This window comes from Convolutriloba macropyga, chromosome 15 (assembly GCF_964194025.1).
Source record: "Convolutriloba macropyga chromosome 15, txConMacr16.3, whole genome shotgun sequence".
Classification (NCBI taxonomy): domain Eukaryota; kingdom Metazoa; phylum Xenacoelomorpha; order Acoela; family Convolutidae; genus Convolutriloba; species Convolutriloba macropyga.
In genome coordinates, this window is record NC_134482.1 from 2075823 (window position 1) to 2103546 (window position 27724).

General features: G+C 39.4%; 1 protein-coding gene and 1 long non-coding RNA gene across 2 annotated transcripts in view; one reads left to right on the forward strand and one right to left on the reverse strand.

The window, feature by feature from the left end:
• Positions 1 to 27724, forward strand: part of LOC142354692 (uncharacterized) — a 361988-nt gene that overhangs the window by 12552 nt on the left and 321712 nt on the right. The window lies entirely within an intron of this gene.
• On the reverse strand, positions 66 to 27507 carry LOC142354457 (uncharacterized). The gene is made up of 3 exons (XR_012761088.1): positions 27409 to 27507; positions 25966 to 26322; positions 66 to 381 (listed from the first exon to the last, which is right to left on the reverse strand). It is a non-coding gene; the product is annotated as an uncharacterized LOC142354457 (long non-coding RNA).

A 27724-nucleotide genomic window follows, 5' to 3' on the forward strand; every position in this document is an offset into this window, starting at 1 on the left:
TGGTCAGATCAGAGCTGGCTTGGGTCGCACACCTCATCCATCGCGACCAAATTCCGCAAGGGGGAATTAAATTCATGGAAATATCATACGCGTAATTATCATCAACTGACAAAATCAAGCGTTTTTTTTTGCTTTATGTACCCAGAATTGGGAATAAAATATTATGATTCATTTTGATCGCTAATAGTTTGACACATGGATCCGTACTTTAATATAAGTATCTTCTAACACCGATTGGTACTACTGGAGCTGCCATTTGAATTGTAGACAATTCAAGTAATGTCGATGCACCAAAAAATATGTGTCCTCCATCATCTTTATCACTTTGATCAGCTTGTGGAGTCTCTTCAGGAGGATGCCTTATATATGGTTCTGGTCCCACTTTTGCTCAGTTTGTCAGTCATCTTTACATTACCACGGAAAATCCTGAACACTTAACATGGAAAAACCACCTAATAAAACATGCTGAATTGAACTTCCGGCTTCGGACTTTTCAGCAGAATGAAAATTTGTCGCAAACGCTGTCGTGATTTTTTATCGTAAAAAACCAGCAGTTTTTTTTGCAGCACGGGCAGAGTAAACATCGTATTTTTTGCTCACTTTTTTTAAATACGGCAATGCGTTGAAAAAAATGAAAAAGATGCGATCAATGCGTCGATGTTTGAAAAATTTCAGCTCGAAAACAATATAATAATAGCGCTGAGTAATAATACAGTTTGTATTATACAAAATTCGTACGTGACACACACTAAGTCGATCCAATCTCGTTGAATTAAAATGAAGAAAATAATTTTAAGAGTGAGGAAGTCATTTTTGAGAAAGAGGGAAGTCACGTGTGACCAAAACTTAATCAGACAAATGGACAAAAAAACTCGATCCACTAAGAGTAAAAAATGACGTCACACACGCATTTCACTATCACAGTGCGGGTATTAATGATACAAACTTTTTGGCTTACTTTTCTAAAAATCAAGATACAGCAGAATGAATAAAGTTGAATCACGAGGCGATTCCTAGCTGTCTGCACATGCAAAGGGTAGCAAATATTAAAATTTAAAAGTGTAGCAAATATCAAAATATCAAAGTGTAGCAGTGTAGCAATTACCAAAACATCAAAGAAATGGTAGGAATTTTGTTAAAGTGGGATACTGTTAAGAAAATGTTGTTTAGAGGCAGACAGAGCTAAAGGTGAAAACCTCCTAATAGACGAGCACTGGAACAATATGGGTTACAGGTTTGAAGAAAAGATCAAATCAAGGATAGCTGGTTTGATCGAGGATGCTCCATCAGATTTTATAAATAGCAAGATCTTGAAAACCGCTTTTTATACGTCAGTGAGGAAAGCCAGCGTGTTGCGAAGACGGAGTATAATCTGCAAAAATAATTATTGCGAGAGAGACCGATCAGGAGAACTTATTTGATCTGCTTGCACCCGGAACAGTGATCGAATCGACACAATGACATCAAAGACTCTTGGACCAAGAGGGCCGGAGGAAAAGTGACCAAATGCGGCCATTTCAGGGTCAGAAACAGTAACCTAGCCATCTATGCTCATAGATAACAGGACTATAACGTCAAGAAATCGAGGGAAAATAATCTTGACACATTCGATGGATCTGTGAAAGATACTGTCACGGGAACTTCTTCTAAAACGCCACAAACAAAGTAGTATTTCATCTAAGGCTACACAATTCATGGCAAAAAGATCGCTGTACAGATGGTATTGCAGATTAGAAAACTCCAAGTTGAAGAGGGTGAAGTGCTACTATGACGACAGTCAGATCATAACTATCAGGAAATATCGAGTATCGGATCATCCCGTAACAGTCACTCATTCCATGTAATCAGTGAGAGTAATTATCCATTAAAGGATCACCCAATATTCAACTATCCTCAAATTAATCAGTACAATGAGGAAACGCTTACATTCTCCAAACATCAGGCAAGTCCATGGACCAAATTTCTTTGGATTTGGCCAAAAATCGACAAGTCCAAACAATCAAACAGGTCACAAAGACGCAATCTGGTAAGAAAAAGATTGATAAAATTCTCAGTACAAGCTACTTAGATGATGCGTAAACCCCACTGCCACCGGCCAAGTTGTCAATAATCGAGTGGGTCAAATTGGCAATAAGCGGTCTCAACGCGACCATGTAGCCACCTCCAGTGTACGAACAGGACAGAAGACAGCACGTGCAGCACGTCATCGATTTCAGCGGACCTGTAAATGTCAGAGAGAACACTGCAGGTGACGAAGAACCTAATTTTCTGGAGGTGTCGAAATTTCTTCAGCTCTCGAGGTTGAACGAGACGTTAGCCTCGAGGCAGTGTTTTACTGAAGAAGATACAGCGATACTCAAAATCAAACATTGAGAAAGAAACTTTGAAAATTTTTAAAAAGCTTAATTATTATATGACTCCACCAGCGGTGCCTTCTCTTACTTATGCGTATAGTACTTCTCTTCTTAAAATTGCTTGAAATTTGGAATCATGACGTCACTAATGCATCAGCAGAGCTGTTGGAACTAAAATCCTACCCCAAAGCCCAGCCAAGTCCAGACGAAAGGGATTTAAATCATTCAGTGGCAAAAAGAAGACGATCCACTAGACTATTGCACGCAAGTCTTCTCTAGAAGACAAACTAGTCCAAGACCTCTTCGACGCTAAGACGGAAAAAATGTTTTAAACGTAAACCTTACATTGAAATAAATACCCCCTCAATGAATACCCTCTTCTGTAGAGAGTCGCTTTCATCGAAAACAGCAGGTTGAATTATGCTACCACTCGAAAGAGGTTGAAACCAACGCAAAACAAGGTCGAACGAAGCGAACCAGTGAAGTCAGTTCAGTATTCAAGACAAACCAAAAGAAATGCAAAAGAAACCAAGCTGAAAACAACAGTGAACATTCACAATAAAGGACCAACTCTTTGCAGAATGCTGATTCCTGTACTGCCCGGATCAAGTTATTTGTAGCAAAATTTTGTGCAGAGAAGAAAGAAAGAAAACAATATCAACAAGTAACAAATCCCTTTCTTAATTTGTGCGGCCAAGAGAATTTTCTGAAATTTTGGGACTTCATGAGACCTAAGAAGCCATTAGATACCGTTTTTGAGGAGATTAGAATAGTAAATCAAAACAATATATCTCCTAGGGAGAGTGATAACGGCAAAAAGGGATAAAAATTCCCATCCTTAGCGCAAAAGAGTTTGATGACCATCCTTTTGCACCTTACAGAAGGGGCGTCCTATTACGACTTCGAAACGTTTAAAACAGTAACCTACCCCGAAAATGAAACAGTAAAACTAAAAGTTATCTTATGTCTGAGAGACCACCCGGGTCGAATGTCCTCCATAAAATCCTCCCCATTTTGATGTAAGAGTGGGGGGGGGGGGTAATTTGTCTATGGGGGTAAATTGATGTAAGAGTGTGGGGGTAATTTGTTCAGAGAGGGTAAAATAATGTAAGAGTTGGGCTGCAATGGGAGGACTTTTCAGGAATTACCCCCCTGACTAAAATTGCTATGTAAGAGTGGGCTGCAATGGGCTGCAATGGGAGGACTTTTCAGGATTTACCCCCCTCACTGAAATTGCCATGTAAGAGTGAGCTGCAATGGGCTGCAATGGGAGGACTTTCCAGGAATTTCCCCCTGACTGAAATTGCCATGTAAGAGTGGGCTGCAATGGGCTGCAATGGGAGGACTTTTCAGGAATTACCCCATCCATGACTGAAATTGCAATGTAAGAGTGGGCCGCAATGGACTGCAATGGGAGGACTTTTCAGGAATTACCCCTCTCCACCCTGATTGAAATTCAGAGGGGGTAAAATGATGAAAGAGTTGGGCTGCCAAGGGGGGTAAAATGGTGTAAGAGTGAGGGGGTTTTTGTCGAGAGAGAGTAAAATAATGTAAGAGTTGGGCTGCCAAGGGGGGTAAAATGTTGTAAGAGTGAGGGGGTAACTTGTTTAGAGGGGGTAAAATAATGTAATAGTTGGGCTGCAAAGGGGGATAAGATGTTGTAAGAGTGAGGGGTTAATTTGCACAGAGGGGGTTTAATGATGTAAGAGTTGGGCTGCCAGGAGGGTAAAATGGTGTAAGAGTGAGGGGGTAATTTGTCCAGAGAGGGTAAAATGATGTAAGAATTGGGCTGCCATGGGGGTAAAATGGTGTAGGAGTGAGGAGGTAATTTGTCCAGAGAGGGTAAAATGATGTAAGAGTTGGGCTGCCAAGGGGGGGGGGTAAAATTTTGTAAGAGTGAGGCGGTAATTTGTTCAGAGGGGGTAAAATGATTTAATAGTTGGGCTGCCAAGGGGGATATAATGGTGTAAGAGCGAGCGGGTAATTTGTTCAGAGGGGGTAAAATAATGTAAGAGTTGGGCTGCCAAGGGGGATAAAATGGTGTAAGAGTGAGGGGGTTTTTGTCGAGAGGGAGTAAAATAATGTAAAAGTTGGGCTGACAAGGGGGGGTAAAATGTTGTAAGGGTGAGGGGTTAACTTGTTTAGAGGGGGTAAAATGATGTAATAGTTGGGCTGCAAAGGGGGATAAGTTGTTGTAAGAGTGAGGGGTTAATTTGCACAGAGGGGGTTTAATGATGTAAGAGTTGGGCTGCCAGGGGGTTAAAATGGTGTAAGAGTGAGGGGGTAATTTGTCCAGAGAGGTTAAAATGATGTAAGAGTTGAGCTGCCAAGGGGGGGGGGGTAAAATTTTGTAAGAGTGAGGCGGTAATTTGTTCAGAGGGGGTAAAATGATTTAATAGTTGGGCTGCCATGGGGGTAAAATGGTGTAAGAGTGAGGAGGTAATTTGTCCAGAGAGGGTAAAATGATGTAAGAGTTGGGCTGCCAAGGGGGGGGGGGGGGGGTAAAATTTTGTAAGAGTGAGGCGGTAATTTGTTCAGAGGGGGTAAAATGATTTAATAGTTGGGCTGCCAAGGGGGATATAATGGTGTAAGAGCGAGCGGGTAATTTGTTCAGAGGGGGTAAAATAATGTAAGAGTTGGGCTGCCAAGGGGGATAAAATGGTGTAAGAGTGAGGGGGTTTTTGTCGAGAGAGAGTAAAATAATGTAAGAGTTGGGCTGCCAAGGGGGGTAAAATGTTGTAAGAGTGAGGGGGTAACTTGTTTAGAGGGTGTAAAATAATGTAATAGTTGGGCTGCAAAGGGGGGTAAGATGTTGTAAGAGTGAGGGGTTAATTTGCACAGAGGGGGTTTAATGATGTAAGAATTGGGCTGCCAGGAGGGTAAAATGGTGTAAGAGTGAGGGGGTAACTTGTCCAGAGAGGGTAAAATGATGTAAGAATTGGGCTGCCATGGGGGTAAAATGGTGTAAGAGTGAGGAGGTAATTTGTCCAGAGAGGGTAAAATGATGTAAGAGTTGGGCTGCCAAGGGGGGGGGGGGGTAAAATTTTGTAAGAGTGAGGCGGTAATTTGTTCAGAGGGGGTAAAATGATTTAACAGTTGGGCTGCCAAGGGGGATATAATGGTGTAAGAGCGAGCGGGTAATTTGTTCAGAGGGGGTAAAATAATGTAAGAGTCGGGCTGCCAAGGGGGGTAAAATGGTGTAAGAGTAAGGGGGTAATTTGTTCAGAGGGGGTAAAATGATGTAAGGGCTGGGCTGCCAAGGGGGGTAAAATGGTGTAAGAGTGAGGGGGTAACTTGTTTAGAGGGGGTAAAATAATTTAATAGTTGGGCTGCAAAGGGGGATAAGATGTTGTAAGAGTGAGGGGTTAATTTGCACAGAGGGGGTTTAATGATGTAAGAGTTGGGCTGCCAGGAGGGTAAAATGGTGTAAGAGTGAGGGGGTAATTTGTCCAGAGAGGGTAAAATGATGTCAGAATTGGGCTGCCATGGGGGTAAAATGGTGTAAGAGTGAGGAGGTAATTTGTCCAGAGAGGGTAAAATGATGTAAGAGTTGGGCTGCCAAGGGGGGGGGGGGTAAAATTTTGTAAGAGTGAGGCGGTAATTTGTTCAGAGGGGGTAAAATGATTTAATAGTTGGGCTGCCAAGGGGGATACAATGGTGTAAGAGCGAGCGGGTAATTTGTTCAGAGGGGGTAAAATAATGTAAGAGTTGGGCTGCCAAGGGGGATAAAATGGTGTAAGAGTGAGGGGGTTTTTGTCGAGAGGGAGTAAAATAATGTAAGAGTTGGGCTGCCAAGGGGGGTAAAATGTTGTAAGGGTGAGGGGTTAACTTGTTTAGAGGGGGTAAAATGATGTAATAGTTGGGCTGCAAAGGGGGATAAGTTGTTGTAAGAGTGAGGGGTTAATTTGCACAGAGGGGGTTTAATGATGTAAGAGTTGGGCTGCCAGGGGGTTAAAATGGTGTAAGAGTGAGGGGGTAATTTGTCCAGAGGGGGTAAAATGATGTAAGGGCTGGGCTGCCAAGGGGGGTAAAATGGTGTAAGAGTGAGGGGGTAACTTGTTTAGAGGGGGTAAAATAATTTAATAGTTGGGCTGCAAAGGGGGATAAGATGTTGTAAGAGTGAGGGGTTAATTTGCACAGAGGGGGTTTAATGATGTAAGAGTTGGGCTGCCAGGAGGGTAAAATGGTGTAAGAGTGAGGGGGTAATTTGTCCAGAGAGGGTAAAATGATGTCAGAATTGGGCTGCCATGGGGGTAAAATGGTGTAAGAGTGAGGAGGTAATTTGTCCAGAGAGGGTAAAATGATGTAAGAGTTGGGCTGCCAAGGGGGGGGGGGTAAAATTTTGTAAGAGTGAGGCGGTAATTTGTTCAGAGGGGGTAAAATGATTTAATAGTTGGGCTGCCAAGGGGGATACAATGGTGTAAGAGCGAGCGGGTAATTTGTTCAGAGGGGGTAAAATAATGTAAGAGTTGGGCTGCCAAGGGGGATAAAATGGTGTAAGAGTGAGGGGGTTTTTGTCGAGAGGGAGTAAAATAATGTAAGAGTTGGGCTGCCAAGGGGGGTAAAATGTTGTAAGGGTGAGGGGTTAACTTGTTTAGAGGGGGTAAAATGATGTAATAGTTGGGCTGCAAAGGGGGATAAGTTGTTGTAAGAGTGAGGGGTTAATTTGCACAGAGGGGGTTTAATGATGTAAGAGTTGGGCTGCCAGGGGGTTAAAATGTTGTAAGAGTGAGGGGTTAATTTGTCCAGAGAGGGTAAAATGATGTAAGAGTTGAGCTGCCAAGGGGGTAAAATGGTGTAAGAGTGAGGGGGTTATTTGTTCAGAGGGGGTTTGAATATGTAAGAGTTGGGCTGCCAAGGGGGGTAAAATGGTGTAAGAGTGAGGGGGTATATTTGTCCAGAGAGGGTAAAATGATGTAAGAGTTGGGCTGCAAAGGGGGGTAAAATTTTGTAAGAGTGAGGCGATAATTTGTTCAGAGGGGGTAAAATTATGTAATAGTTGGGCTGCCAAGGGGGATAAAATGGTGTGAGAGCGAGCGGGTAATTTGTCCAGAGGGGGGGAAAATGAGCTAAGAGTTGAGCTGCCAAGGGGGATAAAATGGTGTAAGAGTGAGGGGTAATGTGTTCAGAGGGGGTAAAATGATGTAAGATTTGGGCTGCCAAGAGGGGTAAAATGGTGTAAGAGTGGGGGGGTAATTTGTCGAGAGGTGGTAAAACAATGTAATAGTTGGGCTGCCAAGGGTGAAGGAATGGTGTAAGAGCGAGGGGGTAATTTGTCCAGAGGGCGTTACATGAGCTAAGATTTGAGCTGCCAAGGGGGGTACAATGGTGTAAGAGTGAGTGGGTAATTTGTTCAGAGGGGGTAAAATGATGTAAGAGTCGGGCTGCCAAGGGGGTTAAATTGGTGTAAGAGTAAGGGGGTAATTTGTCCAGAGGGGGTAAAATGATGTAAGGGTTGGGCTGCCAAGGGGGGTAAAATGGTGTAAGAGTGAGGGGGTAATTTGTTCAGAGGGGGTTTAATGATGTAAGAGTTGAGCTGACAAGGGGGGTAAAATGGTGTAAGAGTGAGGGGGTAATTTTTCCAGAGAGGCTAAAATGATGTAAGAGTTGGGCTGCCAAGGGGGTAAAATGTTATAAGAGTGAGGGGGTAATTTGTTCAGAGTGGGTAAAATGATATAATAGTTGGGCTGCCAAGGGGGATAATATGATGTAAGAGTTAGGGGGTAAATTGTTCAGAGGGGGTAAAATGATGTAAGAGTTGGGCTGCCAAAAGGTGTAAAATGGTGTAAGAGTGAGGGGGTAATTTGTCCAGAGGCGGTAAAATGATGTAATAGTTGGGCTGCCAAGGGTGATAAAATGGTGTAAGAGCGAGGGGGTAATTTGTCCAGACGGTGTAACAAGAGCTAAGATTTGAGCTGCCAAGGGGGGTAAAATGATGTAAGAGTGAGTGGGTAATTTGTTCAGAGGGGGGAAAAATGATGTAAGAGTCGGGCTGCCAAGGGGGGTAAAATGGTGTAAGAGTAAGGGCGTAATTTCTACAGAGGGGGTAAAATGATGTAAGGGTTGGGCTGCCAAGGGGGTAAAATGGTGTAAGAGTGAGGGGGTAATTTGTTCAGAGGGGGTAAAATGATGTAAGAGTTGGGCTGCCAGGGGGGTAAAATGGTGTAAGAGTGAGGGGGTATATTTGTCCAGAGAGGGTAAAATGATGTAAGAGTTGGGCTGCCAAGAGGGATAAAATGGTGTAAGAGTGGGGGGGGGGGTAATTTGTTGAGAGGTGGTAAAATGATGTAATAGTTGGGCTGCCAAGGGTGATAAAATGGTGTAAGAGCGAGGGGGTAATTTGTCCAGAGGGTGTAACATGAGCTAAGATTTGAGCTGCCAAGGGGGGTACAATGGTGTGAGAGTGAGTGGGTAATTTGTTCAGAGGGGGTAAAATGATGTAAGAGTCGGGCTGCCAAGGGGGGTAATTTGGTGTAAGAGTAAGGGGGTATTTTGTCCAGAGGGGGTAAAATGATGTAAGGGTTGGGCTGCCAAGGGGGGTAAAATGGTGTAAGAGTGAGGGGGTAATTTCTTCAGAGGGGGTTTAATGATGTAAGAGTTGGGCTGCCAAGGGGGGTAAAATGGTGTAAGAGTGAGGGGTAATTTGTTCAGACGGTGTAACAAGAGCTAAGATTTGAGCTGCCAAGGGGGGTAAAATGATGTAAGAGTGAGTGGGTAATTTGTAATTTGTTCAGAGGGGGGAAAAATGATGTAAGAGTCGGGCTGCCAAGGGGGGTAAATTGGTGTAAGAGTAAGGGCGTAATTTCTCCAGAGGGGGTAAAATGATGTAAGGGTTGGGCTGCCAAGGGGGTAAAATGGTGTAAGAGTGAGGGGGTAATTTGTTCAGAGGGGGTAAAATGATGTAAGAGTTGGGCTGCCAGGGGGTAAAATGGTGTAAGAGTGAGGGGGTATATTTGTCCAGAGAGGGTAAAATGATGTAGGAGTTGGGCTGCCAAGGGGGGTAAAATTTTGTAAGAGTGAGGGGTAATGTGTTCAGAGGGGGTAAAATGATGTAAGAGTTGGGCTGCCAAGAGGGGTAAAATGGTGTAAGAGTGGGGGGGGGGGTAATTTGTTGAGAGGTGGTAAAATGATGTAATGGTTGGGCTGCCAAGGGTGATAAAATGGTGTAAGAGCAAGGGGGTAATTTGTCCAGAGGGTGTAACATGAGCTAAGATTTGAGCTGCCAAGGGGGGTACATTGGTGTGAGAGTGAGTGGGTAATTTGTTCAGAGGGGGTAAAAAGATGTAAGAGTCGGGCTGCCAAGGGGGGTAAAATGGTGTAAGAGTGAGGCGTAATTTTTCCAGAGAGGGTAAAATGATGTAAGAGTTGGGCTGCCAAGGGGGTAAAATGTTATAAGAGTGAGGGGGTAATTTGTTCAGAGTGGGTAAAATGATATAATAGTTGGGCTGCCAAGGGGGATAATATGATTTAAGAGTTAGGGGGTAAATTGTTCAGAGGGGGTAAAATGATGTAAGAGTTGGGCTGCCAAGAGGTGTAAAATGGTGTAAGAGTGAGGGGGTAATTTGTCCAGACGCGGTAAAATGATGTAATAGTTGGGCTGCCAAGGGTGATAAAATGGTGTAAGAGTGAGGGGTAATGTGTTCAGAGGGGGTAAAATGATGTGAAAGTTGGGCTGCCAAGAAGGGTAAAATGGTGTAAGAGTGGGGGGGGTAATTTGTTGAGAGCTGGTAAAATGATGTAATAGTTGGGCTGCCAAGGGTGATAAAATGGTGTAAGAGCGAGGGGTAATGTATTCAGAGGGGGTAAAATGATGTAAGAGTTGGGCTGCCAAGAGGGGTAAAATGGTGTAAGAGTGGGGGGGGTAATTTGTTGAGAGGTGGTAAAATGATGTAATAGTTGGGCTTCCAAGGGTGATAAAATGGTGTAAGAGCGAGGGGGTAATTTGTCCACAGGGTGTAACATGAGCTAAGATTTGAGCTGCCAAGGGGGGTACAATGGTGTGAGAGTGAGTGGGTAATTTGTTCAGAGAGGGTGAAATGATGTAAGAGTCGGGCTTCCAAGGGGGGTAAATTGGTGTAAGAGTAAGGGGGTAATTTGTCCAGAGGGGGTAAAATAATGTAAGGGTTGGGCTGCCAAGGGGGGTAAAATGGTGTAAGAGTGAGGGGGTAATTTTTCAGAGGGGGTTTAATGATGTAAGAGTTGGGCTGCCAAGGGGTGTTAAATGGTGTAAGAGTGAGGGGGTAATTTTTCCAGAGAGGGTAAAATGATGTAAGAGTTGGGCTGCCAAAGGGGGGTAAAATGTTATAAGAGTGAGGGGGTAATTTGTTCAGAGTGGGTAAAATGATATAATAGTTGGGCTGCCAAGGGGGATAATATGATGTAAGAGTTAGGGGGTAAATTTTTCAGAGGGGGTAAAATGATGTAAGAGTTGGGCTGCCAAGAGGTGTAAAATGGTGTAAGAGTGAGGGGTAATTTGTCCAGAGGCGGTAAAATGATGTAATAGTTGGGCTGCCAAGGGTGATAAAATGGTGTAAGAGCGAGGGGGTAATTTGTCCAGACGTTGTAACAAGAGCTAAGATTTGAGCTGCCAAGGGGGTAAAATGATGTAAGAGTGAGTGGGTAATTTGTTCAGAGGGGGGAAAATGATGTAAGTGTCGGGCTGCCAAGGGGGGGGGGGGAAATGGTGTAAGAGTAAGGGCGTAATTTCTCCAGAGGGGGTAAAATGATGTAAGGGTTGGGCTGCCAAGGGGGGTAAAATGGTGTCAGAGTGATGGGGTAATTTGTTCAGAGGGGGTTTAATGATGTAAGAGTTGGGCTGCCAAGGGGGGTAAAATGGTTTATGAGTGAGGGGGTAATCTGATCAGAGGGGGTTTAATGATGTAAGAGTTGGGCTGCCAAGGGGGGTAAAATGGTGTAAGAGTGAGGGGATAATTTTTTCAGAGAGGGTAAAATGATGTAAGAGTTGGGCTGCCAAGGTGGGTAAAAAGTTATAAGAGTGAGGGGGTAATTTGTTCAGAGGGGGTAAAATAATATAATAGTTGGGCTGCCAAGGGGATAAAATGATGTAAGAGTGAGGGGGTAATTTGTTCAGAGGGGGTAAAATGATGTAAGAGTTGGGCTGCCAAGAGGGGTAAAATAGTGCAAGAGTGAGGGGGTAATTTGTCCAGAGGTGGTAAAATGATGTAATAGTTGGGCTGCCAAGGGTGATTAAATGGTATAAGAGCGAGGGGGTAATTTGTCCAGAGGGTGTAACATGAGCTAAGATTTGAGCTGCCAAGGGGGGTAAAATGGTGTAAGAGTGAGTGGGTAATTTGTTCAGAGGGGGTAAAATGATGTAAGAGTCGGGCTGCCAAGGGGGGTAAAATGGTGTAAGAGTGAGGGGGTAATTTTTCAGAGGGGGTTTAATGATGTAAGAGTTGGGCTGCCAAGGGGTGTTAAATGGTGTAAGAGTGAGGGGGTAATTTTTCCAGAGAGGGTAAAATGATGTAAGAGTTGGGCTGCCAAAGGGGGGTAAAATGTTATAAGAGTGAGGGGGTAATTTGTTCAGAGTGGGTAAAATGATATAATAGTTGGGCTGCCAAGGGGGATAATATGATGTAAGAGTTAGGGGGTAAATTTTTCAGAGGGGGTAAAATGATGTAAGAGTTGGGCTGCCAAGAGGTGTAAAATGGTGTAAGAGTGAGGGGTAATTTGTCCAGAGGCGGTAAAATGATGTAATAGTTGGGCTGCCAAGGGTGATAAAATGGTGTAAGAGCGAGGGGGTAATTTGTCCAGACGTTGTAACAAGAGCTAAGATTTGAGCTGCCAAGGGGGTAAAATGATGTAAGAGTGAGTGGGTAATTTGTTCAGAGGGGGGAAAATGATGTAAGTGTCGGGCTGCCAAGGGGGGGGGGGGGGAAATGGTGTAAGAGTAAGGGCGTAATTTCTCCAGAGGGGGTAAAATGATGTAAGGGTTGGGCTGCCAAGGGGGGTAAAATGGTGTCAGAGTGATGGGGTAATTTGTTCAGAGGGGGTTTAATGATGTAAGAGTTGGGCTGCCAAGGGGGGTAAAATGGTTTATGAGTGAGGGGGTAATCTGATCAGAGGGGGTTTAATGATGTAAGAGTTGGGCTGCCAAGGGGGGTAAAATGGTGTAAGAGTGAGGGGATAATTTTTTCAGAGAGGGTAAAATGATGTAAGAGTTGGGCTGCCAAGGTGGGTAAAAAGTTATAAGAGTGAGGGGGTAATTTGTTCAGAGGGGGTAAAATAATATAATAGTTGGGCTGCCAAGGGGATAAAATGATGTAAGAGTGAGGGGGTAATTTGTTCAGAGGGGGTAAAATGATGTAAGAGTTGGGCTGCCAAGAGGGGTAAAATAGTGCAAGAGTGAGGGGGTAATTTGTCCAGAGGTGGTAAAATGATGTAATAGTTGGGCTGCCAAGGGTGATTAAATGGTATAAGAGCGAGGGGGTAATTTGTCCAGAGGGTGTAACATGAGCTAAGATTTGAGCTGCCAAGGGGGGTAAAATGGTGTAAGAGTGAGTGGGTAATTTGTTCAGAGGGGGTAAAATGATGTAAGAGTCGGGCTGCCAAGGGGGGTAAAATGGTGTAAGAGTAAGGGGTAATTTCTCGAGAGGGGGTAAAATGATGTAAGTGTTGGGCTGCCCAGGGGGGTAAAATGGTGTAAGAGTGAGGGGGTAATTTGTTCAGAGGGTGTTTAATAATGTAAGAGTTGGGCTGCCAAGGGGAGTAAAATGGTGTAAGAGTGAGGGGGTAATTTGTCCAGAGGTGGTAAAATGATGTGATAGTTGGGCTGCCAAGGGTGATAAAATGGTATAAGAGCGAGGGGATAATTTGTCCAGAGGGTGTAACATGAGCTAAGATTTGAGCTGCCAAGGGGGGTAAAATGGTGTAAGAGTGAGTGGGTAATTTGTTCAGAGGGGGTTTAATGATGTAAGGGTTGGGCTGCCAAGGGGGGTAAAATGGTGTAAGAGTGAGGGGGTAAATTGTTCAGAGGGGGTAAAATGATGTAAGAGTCGGGCTGCCAAGGGGGGTAAAATGGTGTAAGAGTAAGGGGGTAATTTGTCCAGAGGGGGTAAAATGATGTAAGGGCTGGGCTGCCAAGGGGGGTAAAGTGGTGTAAGAGTGAGGGGGTAATTTCTTCAGAGGGGGTTTAATGATGTAAGCGTTGGGCTGCCAAGGGGGGTAAATTGGTGTAAGAGTGAGGGGGTAATTTTTCCAGAGAGGGTAAAATGATGTAAGCGTTGGGCTGCCAAGGGGGGTAAAATGGTGTAAGATTGGGGGGTTGTTTGTTCCGAGGGGGTAAAACGATGTAAGAGTGGGGGGGGGGTAATTTGTTGAGATGGGGCAATTCTAACAAGTATTATTCATATATATAGACCGTCAAGAGTTGGACAAGCCTTGATGTTCTGGAGGATAAGGCGACGCAGCTGAGGGTACAGAGGTTGTGGGTTCAAGACTGGCAGTCTTCAGGAATGGGTGCTAAAACAATGTAAGATGAGGGGGTAAAATGATGTAAGAGTTGGTCTGCCAAGGGGGGTAAAATGATGCAAGAGTTGGGCTGCCAGGGGGGGGGGGGGTAAAATGATGTAAGAGTTGGGCTGCCAAGGGGGTAAAATGATGTAAGAGTGGGGCTGCAATGGGGGGATTTTTTGGGAAAAAAGCAGCTCAAAACTCCCATCTTTTTGGGCTGCATTGGGCTTCCAAGGGGGGGGGGGGTAAAATGGTGTAAGAGTGAGGGGGTAAAAGACAAATTAACCCCCCACTCTTACCGCTTTTTTGATCTGCCAAGGGAGGTAAAATGGTGTAAGAGTGAGGGGGTAAAAGACAAAATACCCCCTCACTCTTACACCATTTTACCCCCCTTGGAATCCCAATGCAGCCCAAAAAGACGTAAGAGTTTTGAGCTGCATTTTCCTAAAAAATCCTCCTATTGCAGCCCCACTCTTACATCATTTTGGGCGGAAAAATTCAATCCGGGCACGGGACAACATTCAGATTAAAAGAGGGCAAAAAACTAACATGTCTCTTTACAAAATGGCAGAACGCCGCATACAGTTCGGAAGCAAAAGTTCTTGCAGGTTCTTGAACTGGTTATAAAACTGCAAATAATAAAAGGAGAAGTGGGGTATAACTTCCAAGAGACCTTCAGAAAATTAAGTGAAAATTCAGTGGTAATAAAGTCAAGGGTAACTTAAATAAAAGGTTAGAAAGTAAAACACAAAGAAACGAGCCGTGTCCTATTTTGAACAAGATAAATAGCACTTGTGAAGAATTTGGTCACTTTCAAAAAATATTCCGACGTAAAACTCAACCAAATTGAGGTAAGTTTGAACAACACAAAATCTTCTTCGCGGAAGAGGATTAAATGTAGCGTCCAACATTTGGGTCTTTCCCATTATAGCCCCCCCCAGCTTTGTGGTCAGATAACCTATAGCCCCCCAATCATGGTAATTATACCATAATGGGGGGCTATAATTTCATGGCGGGGCTATGATGGGAAATACACCAACATTTTGCCTAACGCAGATGAGAGTGTACTATACGCGGCAAAACATATTTAACAGGTCATGACATGGAGAATGGAGAAAAATTAAAAATTTGGATTGAGCTTGGTATTTGTCAGTTGTATGGTAGCATCAGAAATCTTGAAGTATATGGCGTAATGTTGATGCCTATCGTGTAATGTTCAGCGAAACAGAAGTAGGTAGAGAAAACAACAACTAGGTGTAAGAGTGAGGGGGTAATTTGTTCAGAGGGGGTAAAATGATGTAAGGGCTGGGCTGCCAAGGGGGGTAAAATGGTGTAAGAGTGAGGGGGTGATTTTTCCAGAGAGGGTAAAATGATGTAAGCGTTGGGCTGCCAAGGGGGGTAAATGGTGTAAGAGTGGGGGTTTGTTTGTTCCGAGGGGGTAAAACGATGTAAGAGTGAGGGGGTAATTTGTTGAGATGGGGCAATTCTAACAAGTATTATTCATATATATAGACCGTCAAGAGGGGCTATGATGGGAAATACACCAACATTTTGCCTAACGCAGATGAGAGTGTACTATACGCGGCAAAACATATTTAACAGGTCATGACATGGAGAATGGAGAAAAATTACAGTAAGAGGCTACAAAACAAAAACGCAAGTTCATAAAGGCTCTGGTAGCACCGTGAAAGCATCGTACATTTGGATTTAGCTTGGTATTTGTCAGTTGTATGGTAGCATCAGAAATCTTGAAGTATATGGCGTAATGTTGATGCCTATAGTGTAATGTTCAGCGAAACAGAAGTAGGTTGAGAAAACAACAACTAGGTAGAGAAAACATTTGCGCAGGCCGATAAAATATATTGCATACTATCCCATGAATGCATCAAATCTGTGCGCCATAAACAACTAACCGCTGCCAAAGGATACGAAGCACTTGCAAAACTCAAACCGAGATCACAGCCAATGTTCTGCAGCTCCGGAAATATAATTCATTCTCTACTTCTACAAGACCATGTCAAAAGTAAATTTGAGCCAAAGGATCGACAAGGCATCCGGGGGCCAGTGCAGCCTGGATGAGTCACTTGTACCGCGGCGGTGGATAAAAATGGAATCCCAAGACTATATAAAGAAGCAACGTTATGAAAAAATATTACGCAATCCCAGAAATGAAGACAATCTTCAAAAATTTTCATGGGGCCTCATATGTTGGCAAAAAGGATTCTTTTGACTCACTGGAGTTAGAAAAATGCAAACAAAATATGCCCAAACAACACGTCTCAACATTTTCCTTAGATTCCGGTTGTTCGTCGGTTTTCTTAAAATGTATTGAATGATATCTGAAATCAATCAAGGGTGCTATCATTTTCCAGGACGATATGCTGTTGGTTTTAATCACAAACGAAGCTTACTGTCAAAAATCGACTGCGTGCAGGAAATAAAATTTTTTGGTTAACATATGACTAAACAATGAGTAACACGATGCTAAACCTGTTGAGAAGAAATACAGAACCACCATCACATAAGGAACATTTTGATTCTTGCTGAAGAATTATCACATATTTCGCTACAAATATGATACTTTTAAAAAAGTTCAAAAACGCAGTTTTGGAAGAAAAAAAAGGAAAAAAAAACAATATGCAAATATCAGGAATTGAGTTAAGTGCTAACCCACTTGTTCAGCCGTACAGCTTGACGGAAAAGGCAGCCGTGTCAATGGCTACAATAGAAAAAACAGATCAGAGTTTCTCTCACAGGAATTACTTTCTATAATCTATGTCCCAAAAAGAATATCCCAAGTTGACTTTAAAAAATCCGAAACAGAAAGAGAGACACTTGCGATAGTCTGCGTGGTCTCAAGTTTAAAACAATTCCTGGTCGGAAAAAGTCCTCTTTACAGATTAGCCACAATTTTCTAAAAAAAAGTAGCTGTTTACACCACAAGAAGCATTGTACTAAACGCATCAACAAGAATAACAAGATGGGCAACAGCAAAGATCGTATTCATTTTCGAAATGAAATTAACGGCCGGGTATCAAAATCCTCACGCTGATGCTTTATGCAGACTAAACTTTGAAGTTAACAATTAGAGTGATCGAGTGTGCTTCACTTCGGACAATATTTATTTGCTGCTTTCCTACTGGGTAAAAAGTCCAATGTCATAACTGAGTTAGACTCCTGTCGACTAATCAATAATTTAATCAAAATGATAAAGAATTGCCGAAAGAAATGAAACGCTGAGGCAAAAAACAACAGGAAGATGCTCTGAATATCCAAAAAGTGTTCATTTCTTGCGTTTTTGTGCCACTTATTTAGCCAAAACTAAGTTTGGCTATCACGGCAAAAGTCCATGAGACCCATCAGGAAAAAACAGCAGCTCAAACGGTACCTTGGTCACCCGTTGTCAGACAAAAGAGTCTTTGATGTGTTAATATTTGTCCAAACTGCCAAGAAAACAACGTATCCTGGAGGAAGCAGTATCATTTTGGCCAGAAGAAAAAATTTTGGTTAAGACTCTATCCAGACTGGGGTTATTTAAAGATCTACTGAAGATCTAATTATACGCGTGGCTTTAATTTCGATTGAAGTTTTCCTTGTGGTAGAAAGAACTACACGAACAGTAAGGTTTTACATAAGTCAAAGTTTGAAAAATAAAGGTTACCAAAAACCGTAGAATCCGACAATGGTCGCGAGTTTGTAAGAGGCGAAATAAAACAGTGGGGTGAAATACTGGGAACAAAAAGCAGTAATCACTGATCTATCATCCTAGAGCAGAGGGACTTGCTGAGCGCGCAATTCAAACAGTGAAGCAGTCTGCGGTTGTCCAAATTATAGTGTCTGATTTGAATTGATTCTATAGCGGTCATTAATGGCACACCAAAATATCTAAAACCTTGCCAAAGTGACATCAAAAGATGCTGTGATAAGACTCCTGTGGATCTGCTCATTGACAGGAAAATGAGACTTAAAGTGGCCACAGGCCTTAACTTGTGTGAAACAGTCCTTTTCATAGCAACAAGCAGTTCATCAACAATTCCGTTTAATCTCAGTATCCGCAAACAAATGAACACCTCACTTGACAATTCCAACGAGGCTGTGCTTCACATTAACATACAAAATGATCGGCTGGAACCTGAAAATCTGCTGATCACAAGTTAGCAGACCAACAAGCTGAAAGCAGTAAGGCAAGGCAAAAGAACTTGTTCAGCTTTAAGTTGCAAAATGACACATATGAGTATATCTACATCTAATTGACTCTGTAATTTTTAAGACTGATACGGATTAGAAATAACAATTATTAAGACGTATTTCTAAATTTAGGCCGTTTTAAAATCAATAACTTAAAACATACCTGGCAGATTGCCGGAAAATAGCCGCCATTGATTCCCCTAACTGAAATTGGGATTGAAAGAATAGAAAATTATAAAAGTATTTGTACAAAAAAATTAAGTGCAAATTAATTTGATGTCATTTCGTAGTTGAACAAAGCTCCTGTTTTCAAGAGAGAACATACAGCGGCTAGTGTTAACACAAATCAGCTTTAGAAATGGTGACTAAGACATTATGAACAAAGTTCAAGTAATGGGCATCTAAACTTAGCTTTTTAGGTTCATCCGGTTTGTAATTTCGATTTCTTGTTTTCATTGACTCTCTTTATCTCGAGTTGCTTTGCTGAGCAAGTGCTGTTTAAAAGCATTTTGACCAGAATGAGAAAAAAGTGAGGCTACTTTTGAGAAGTCAACAAAATTTCACGCAAACAGACCAAAAAAGCTGCAAATTGACGTACAACGAAACAAATTTTTGTTCGACGATGTAAAAGAAACATAACAAAACCAGTCATGAAACACAATCCAACGAATTGACTATAAAACCAAAAAGTATTGATTCTTACGAGCAAACTGATTCAATAGTGTCAACCAAACAGAAAGTCCCACAAATTTGGAGATGGTAAAACATTGGTAAAATTTAGAACATTGGTAAAACGCTTGAACCTTATATCCTGAAAACACTTTTTTCATTTTAATGTACCTAACAAACCATGCAAAAAATTTCACCAGGGTTCATTCGCTCTTAAAGATAAAAAAATTCAAATATTTTTCTTCAAAAATTAGAAATACTATTATAAATCGGCGGAACCCTTGATAAAAATAACTTTAAAACTGTTTCATTGTCTCTAGAATCTGTCCATAATACCATCCTTAAGCTCTAAAACTGTTTGAGGCCCTTAAGGGTCAATAGTTAAATTAAAATTTTTTGGTAAAATTGAAACATAATTTTTTTGAAAAAATTTCTAAATGCAGTTTTATTATATTCAAATTCACTTAGTTGTCTTGAGAAATTGTCCAGTAACCATCTTCAAGCACTACACAACTCACACAAACCCTAAAAGATGGCTAAGTTCTTAAAAAAATGAAAAAATTTTATAAGTATAAAACTGCGCTTTTGAAAAATCACTGAATTTGATATGTTAAAATCTTTAAAAGCCTTTTAACATGACGAGATTGTATCTATAAACGCATATTCAAGCTCTAAAAAGTTTCAAGGGTCACTTAAAGGAAAAAAACTTCTGAATGGTAAAATTTTCTGAAAAGCCACTTAACCTCGAAATACAAATATCAGTAATACAGTTTTTTTCTCTACAAACTATGTCATAACTCCTTTTCTTGCACTAAAGAAACTTTTATTGGCCCATAAAGGACAGAATATGAAAAAATGACATAGATTTGGCAGGTTGTAGGGAAAAGTTGCCAAATTTCAATTTACTAATGGCCTCAAAACTATTTATTTGCCTGTAGAAACTATCCCAACACCACCGTCATCAAGTCCTGAAAAAGTTTAATGCGACAAAAATTTGGAAACCAAAAAACAGAAACCACAAAAACTTTAAAAAAGCAAAAATCAGTATTGTTTTTGGTATTTAATCTCCTAACAGAGCAGAAAAACAGAAATAAAAAATTAAGGCATACAGATGACCATCCTCAGCTCTGAAAGTCGTTAATTTGAGACCAATCTAACAAAAACCTCAATAATTGACAATAAAAATGAAAAACTGGGCCATTTTCAGCTCAAATATTTATCTTTCCACCTTGAATTTAGGCCTTCCCAGCAAAATCAGCACTTTAAGCAGGTACACTACTACTAAAGCCAGCGTATGCCTTCTAATGAAAACTTAACTACTGTGCGTAAACAATTTATACCGATTCGAAATCTCAAAGTCATTTAAAAATCTGATTAAATCTTTAAAAGAGACAGAGCACCAATACAATTCAAATTTTTCGATTACAAAAAAACAATGAGCGCTGTAATTTTCTACTGAAAAGATGAGGTTAGCTACTAAGCAGATAAAGTTGAAAAGGGGTTGAAAAAACTAAAGCCGTCACCTGAAAATTTTCAAAGGGGTCTGGTTTATCATTGAAAAAGTTTTTGGTTTCTGTTTTGTCCCCCCTACCTTAGTGAGCTTATTTTTGTTAAGCCCCCAGGAGCACGTGCTTTTTTCTTACATAGTAACGTGCTATATAACAACATAAACTTTGTAACGGGGGCGTAAAAAAACACTGGCGGGGCGAAAACAGAAGAGATCCAATTTTGGGTGAAAAAGTTGAGCACAAATTAGAAGCTCTGATCTCTTGCGTAAGAAGAAGAGGCATGATCCGCTCGGATATTACGCCCCTGAGCTAGCTTTTTTACAATACCCTTGTTTTAGCAACAGGCACAAAATTCTGATTAAAAGAATCTTATGTCACCCAGAAAGAAAGAAATCAAAAGAGAAAGAGCGTCAGACGACAAAACCAAAAAACATACCCGGCAGAAAATCGGAAACAACTAGAACAATCGTGCGGTATAATATCTAACGTAACCTTACCAAAAACAAATTACCAAAAAAGAAAAGAAGCATCAAGGAGGGGTAGTTGGGGGTGTGAGGGGGAATCTTGCTGAGGGTTGGTGAGTGGGGGAAGGGTAGGTGGGTAGGGGGGTTGGATGCGTTGATCGGAGTCTGTTTAGATAAGACGAGGGGACTTATACAGGATCAAAAATTCTAAAAATGACCATTTGACGTTTAACATTACCAGTAATTCTTATTTAGTATATAACTCAAACAAAGCTACTTTTAAAGTCCAAGGTTGGAAAACAGAAGTCACGGTTCAAAAACATACGTAATTGATCTCAAACAAGGATGTCAAAATTCAAGTCATGAACAACCATGCTTTAGATAAAAAAACACACAGCAGGACAAATTTGAATTGAAATCCAAAGAATAAACTGAACAGCAAATGAACTGCTGCACCCGACCAGTAGACCAAAAGAACAATTGCATTCAATCAGAGCCACACCAATTTAGACTGAAACCAGAAAATGGACACTGTTAAAATTCTGTAAGCTGAAATCAAAAAACCAATTTTTATACTTCTGAAAATACCCATTGACATACGCTTTAAAAAGTGTTTTTGGACTCAAAGTCATTTAGTAGTATGGGTTCAAGACCAATAAAGTTTGATTGGCCTCTAAACATTACAAAATCGAAAATCAAAAAAGGCAAAAATAATTAAAAAGTTGCTAAAATACGTTACGTTTATGTATTCAAAACATAATATTTGCCACTGAAAACTGTCATCAGGCAAGCCGTACAATGGTTGCATTCTATCCTAGGTGAAAAACTAGAAAACTTTTTTAGAAGTTGAAAGAAAGCTTAAAAAAATTGAAAGTTGCTCAAATGCTTAATCTTGTTAGCTTGAAATCCATTAGTACATCGTCAGAGTCTGTCCATTAGCACATCGTCCAGCCACAAAAAGTATTACTTTCCTTTAAAAATCAACAGACCCGAAAACATCAAACATGGTGAAAAATTTTTTTCGAAAGTATCATTTTTCGAAGTGGGGCAAAATTGGTAACAAATATATGAGTATCAGAAAGTTTGACGACTTTTCATCTTCATAACCAATTTGAAATCTCTGAAAACTATATAAGAACCAATATAAAAGCACTAATAAATTTCGTTATAATAATGTTCTCAACACCATTACTTTGTCTCTAGAATAAAATATCCTCAAACCATAAAAAAATTATTGATCCCTATAGATTGAAAAACTCAAAAAATGAGAACAAGTTTTACAAAAAATTGAAAGAGAATACAACAACACTTGAAAACAGCCAAAACAGATTGACGGAAAATTGCCTCTGTTGACCTCATTGATCGCTTTTGCATCAAAAATTATTATAACAAAGATAGAAAAATTGACAACAGCTAATTTCTCGAATTGATAAAAGTTTTCTAAATTCTTCTGCAGTCATCAACTATTTTCTATTAGTTTTAAAAAGTGTTCTCATTTCTTCTGCCATTAGATTTGTTAAATACGATGATGATTATTTCTCTTTTTGAATCCGAGTACAACAAGCCTAATACTAATGCCAATTATCACTAAACTCTGACGAAAATTTGCACATGAAAAATTGACGACGCAAAGTTTTCTTAAAGTTGACAAGAACTGTCTAATTTGGTCCGCAGTTTCATAAAGTTTAATAAATTTTGCAAGCATAACATCTATATTGGAGGATAACGTTATTAATACTAATAATGATTACCAGTATTCTCTAAGACTATTTGTTTAATTTGATGCATAAAGTCTTTAAACAATAATTCTTAGTGACCGGGCTTAATTAATTTATACCGTTTCTTCTGATTTACAAAAACTACAATGCGTTTGAAATTTCAATTTTGTTTTACAAAAAAAGCATCCAAAAAAGAAAACAAAAAACTAAGGTTTGCAGAAACTTTACATTTTAGGAACAGAAAACCGTTAAAAAACTTTTTGGCGCAAAAAATGAAATTTTCTTTCTATTTAGACCTTCACATCAAGTTTAGCACCCTAAGCACTAGTAACTTCTAGAGACTACTAGTAACTTCTATTGAAATTCAATGCCAACTAATTGTTACCTGTTTGTTCCCTTTTGAAAGCTCAAAGTAATGCAAAAATTTGTGAACACATGCGTGAAAACAAAAAAAAGACAGAGCATCAATACAATCCAAATTCATTGTACTGTAAAAAGACAGCAACCCATTCCAAACAAAATATATTTGAATTGTAAAAAGAAGAGCGCCGACACAATAGCCACTTACATGCTGACACCGGCTATTAAAACGACCTGGTTAATAAAATCCAGTTATTAGGAAAAAATAAAATTACGGCAAAGACAACATTTGTGAACAATATGGGAAGATTTTGTCATCAATGCGTCTTCGATTAACAAAAAAAACGACAAAATCTTTTTACCAATTGATTCTTTTTTTCAGGAGTTTGTCTATGATACTGCTTTTGTATCTCCCCGCAAAAATTATTTGACAGCTAACATTGGCTTTATATAAAAAAGCCATTTAATTGGGAGTTGGAATGAAAAATTCCCAGTTAAGTTTAAATATCTAGATTGTTGGCAGTGTATACCAATTTGACAATACAATTTCAATATCTTTTCCGTACAAAATAAAGAAATATCCCTCGTTACTAATTCTATTTGAATGAGCTATATGAATTTTTAACGGACAAAAGTATCAGATTTCTTTGAAGTAAAGAAAAATACTAGCCCCAATGAGAAAATGGAAAATTACATTATATCACTCTCGAAAACTTCTACACATTGAAAGATTTAATTAAATCCTTTTACATACTTAGCATTAAACGTCAAGAAAGAAAACGCTGTCTGCGCTCAAATTAGGAAAAATTAAGTTCTACTAAACCGCAGAATTTTCTGTTTAAAAGTTATGCTATGAAACTTTCAACTCCTTTTTACAAAACTTCCAATTTTTTTCAATATAAAACATACCCGGCAGATTTTCGAAAAAGCTGCCGTTGATTCCCATAAACACGATTAAGATTGAAAGAATCGAAAATAATGAGAAAAAATAATTGTACAAAAAATTTTTTAAAGCGCAAATTATTTTGATATTATTTCGTAATTGAACATACTCATATATTAAGAAACAGGGTACAAGGGATGGTATCAATACCAATAAGCATTAGCAATTGTAACTAAGACTGATATGAATAAAGTTCAATTAACACGCACCTAAAATTGGGCTTTATGTGTTTATCCAAATTCTATTTCTGATCTTGTATTTTGTATACGGACTTCGTTCATTTGTGATCGCTTATCAGAGCAACTGCTGTTTAAAAGCACGTTGAGCAGAATGGAAGAATAGTGAAACTAGCCTAGAGAAGTAAAAAAATATTTCACGCAAAATGTAGAAAAAGCGGCAAACTGAGGCACAGCAAAACAAATTATCGTTCGACGAAGAAACACAGCAGGGTGATTCTAGAATGATAATACAAATAAATGAATTATTTTACGACCTGAAAACTAATTACGCTAAATTGGAAGACCAATGAGAACTGTTAGTAATGGGACAAAGCAACGAGTCCACAAGAACAAGAAAAAGAATCAAAACTAAAAATCAATGACAGGGGCCAAAATAAAAAACGGCTTCTATGGAACCAATTAGTCATCTAATTTCTCCCTTTTTTAATTGGAAACCAGTCATTAACTGTCGGTAAAACCTGTCGTTAAATATATATTAAATGATGGTAAAACAAAGAAAAACACAATTTTTGCAAAAAAAAGCTGCTAATTTTTTTGAAAGCAGATAGTCTAAAAGTCAGAGATAGCAAGAGCTACGGGAAAAAAATTACTTCGGTCGACGGAAGTTTTATTGGCATCCAATGATACTTGTATAAACGAGATTAAGTCATAACACAGCAACAAGTGCAAGAAATACATGCAAAACTCAAAAATTCACCAAAATTTATATTGAACGAACTGCGTATAAATTACAGAAAGCAATAGCTATGAACTGAATTGATTTTTTGTACTAACTAAACCATTCGAAACCAATGAGACCTGTCGATAAGGAGACACAGAGATAACACGACAATGCCAACATAACTTTACAAAAATTGATAAAATTTCTTGAAAACAGATTGTGTCAAGGTAAAAGAAAACGTAATCTTTGAACAGAGTTGATTGAACCAATTAAATTAAACCCTTTTAGCAATATATAAACCTGTTCTTGATGCGATTATTTGATACAACCACAAAAAAACTACAAACGCTCGGAAAACTCAAAAATATCCTAAAATTTTTGCAGAAAAATCAGTGTCAAAGTCACAACAACCAATAGTTATTAGCTGGAAACATTAGCTAGTTTCTTATATGACGCATTAGTCAACAGTTAGACCTTTCATTAATGGTACTAAGTGAAAAGACAAGTGAATTAACTGAAAAAACGGGGGCAGAACAGAATCAAAAACTCACTCATTTTTTGCACAACAAATAGTGTCAAAGTCAAAAAAACGTTTTAGCTACCCATTGATGATTTCAAGCAATAACAAATTTCCGCAATTAGAAGACATTTGTATGATATCAAAAGAACTCAAAGAGAAGAAATACCGAAAACAGGCGTCAAATTAACGCACGTGAAAAAATGCCACTCAAAATTTCACACAACAACTTCTCAAGTTCAAGATAGTTTGGCAAGAAATCAATTCTCAAACACACCCAATAGTTCTCTTCCTTTAGTACTTCAGCTTGATTAAGATCATCACTCTAATTTGATACCTCACTGACGTAAAAAACCCGAAGAAACTGTGAACAGATCTTAACTAAACTTGTTTTAAAAGGGACACAAACAATATTACCATACTTGCTTCGAACTGTGTTCACAAGAAGTTCATAATTTTTTAAGCTTCATAAAGTCCAATCTGAAACCGCTAGGACAACAAAACTGTTCAGATTGCGTGTTATAGTGTGGGTTGGTTTGTTCACAATGATGAGGAAATTTTTATTTAAATAACAATTGCTCATCAGTATAGTTGGTAATAGTTGAGAATACGTCTTGCATTTCACCAGCCATAATTAAGGCAAAAAAGAATGATTATTGCCAATAAAAACACCAAATTAAACATACTTTTGTTCTTCTTGAAAGCGCTGTTTGGTTTTGTTTGTTTTTGGTCCAATCAGTACTGGAAAACTGATTTTTACGCAAATAAGCTCAAAAATGGCAGCCAGATTTGCTTACTTGCCTTTCTTTGATTCACGCACAGAAAACTTTAGATATTTCTCTTATGAATAAACTGTAAAGAAGATTGATCACTATAATCTCTGTAATAGTTGTCTCGATTTAGTCCAACAATTTGATCGACTTTTGTCGGAGTGGAGTGAATGAAGTTTTTTTCCAATGGTGCCAGTAATCTCCCAGTGTGTATAGACCTTTTGTTCTTTGCAGTTTCCATACATATCTGATAAATGCACTTTGTTGCCGAATTCAGATTTACTTCCCGAGTGAGACATTTATGATGGCCAAACAGTTTTCTGTTTCCTATTGTATTGCAGTTTCTGTGCATTAGTTGTCGACATTTGTCGTTCCTCGTGTTGTCAATGCAGTAATAAAAGCATGCAATCTGAGCGATCATCAGAACAGCGCATATTAGAACAGCTTCAAACCCCATCCCTAAATAACTGCTCTTTTTCACTTTATTTGTTATAGATACAAAATAACGATTGCAAAACTGTTTTCAAATCTAAGGAACATAGGGAATAAACAATAGCGAATCACTTAATTTATATACAGCTCATTAATGTCCTCAAAAAAGTGGCCAAGTTTTCCCTTGAAGCAGCGATGATGTTTCTTTTGTTTACTCAATACGTTTTGTACCAGTTAGAAATAATTTCCAAAAACATTGTGAACAAAAAAATAATAAAGAGTACACCCGGGCCGAGGATTTTCCCGAACAATAACGGGGAAAAGAGTGTAAAGAGTGTAAAAATAATATGTTTACACCGTTAGTGCCCCCCTTATTAAGGGTGGATTTACCTGTTAAAGTGTAATTTTAGTGGTGTAATTTTAAGATATAACGGTGGAAGAAGAATGGAATAACCTATTTTTACACTCTTTGGATTACACTGTTAAACTTATTTTTACATTCTTTATTACACCGTTAAATAACAAAATAATCAGTTATCATGAGATAAAAACAGGAAATAAAAAAATCGAACCTCCTCTCAAAAAACGTGCCCAATTCTTAACTATTTCTATCTTACAGAGAAACAAAGTTAAAGCCATTTCTCTAATATGAGGAGTGTTACTTTATTAAGAACAACGAATTGTGACAGAATGAATTGAAAGTATCTTGCTTCGTATAAATTGTCAGAAACATTACGAATGATTCAAAAATCTAGTTGTTAAAAGTTCTATCCAAAAATATCCTCAAATTAAATAATTGCTTGATAGGAAGTACAAAAAATCTAGATTTTAAATAGCTAAATGCAATTGATGGCGAGAAACAAAAAAAAACATTTTAAGAAAAGCTCAAAGGATATAAGCACTGTTTCTTATGAATCTATAAAATTAAAAGCAGTTAAATGAATGTTAACAGGAACAGAAACCCGGAACAGAAATCCGAAAGGAGCAAGTTTTGCCAGTAGTATCATTCAATGCTAGACTTGCTAAATTTGTTTCCGTAAAAAAATGCTGCTGGATTTTCTTCTTGATCATCAACAAGTTCTAGAAAAGTGCTGATCAAAGGTTTCAACGTACCAATCTCTCAGCTTGTTTTTCCTTGAAAGTGATTCTTCGCAGACGTAGACTATCGTGAGGAAAAAACAATAGCGTGACAATTAATAGCTGAAAACTTCAAATTTTCCCCTGAATTTTGTTCTCTGATTCTCAGTCCTTTTAGATTATATATGTGCAAGGTAGATTAGTAGGCCAGCAAAACAGTATATAGCTCTAATGGTACTCTAATGACTTTGCCGTTTTCTAGGAGCGGTGCTCTAAGAGGAGCAATCAAAACAGAAAGAAAAATTAGCACCAAAAATTGTTTCTTTAGTTGAGTTTATTTCTTTTACTATGG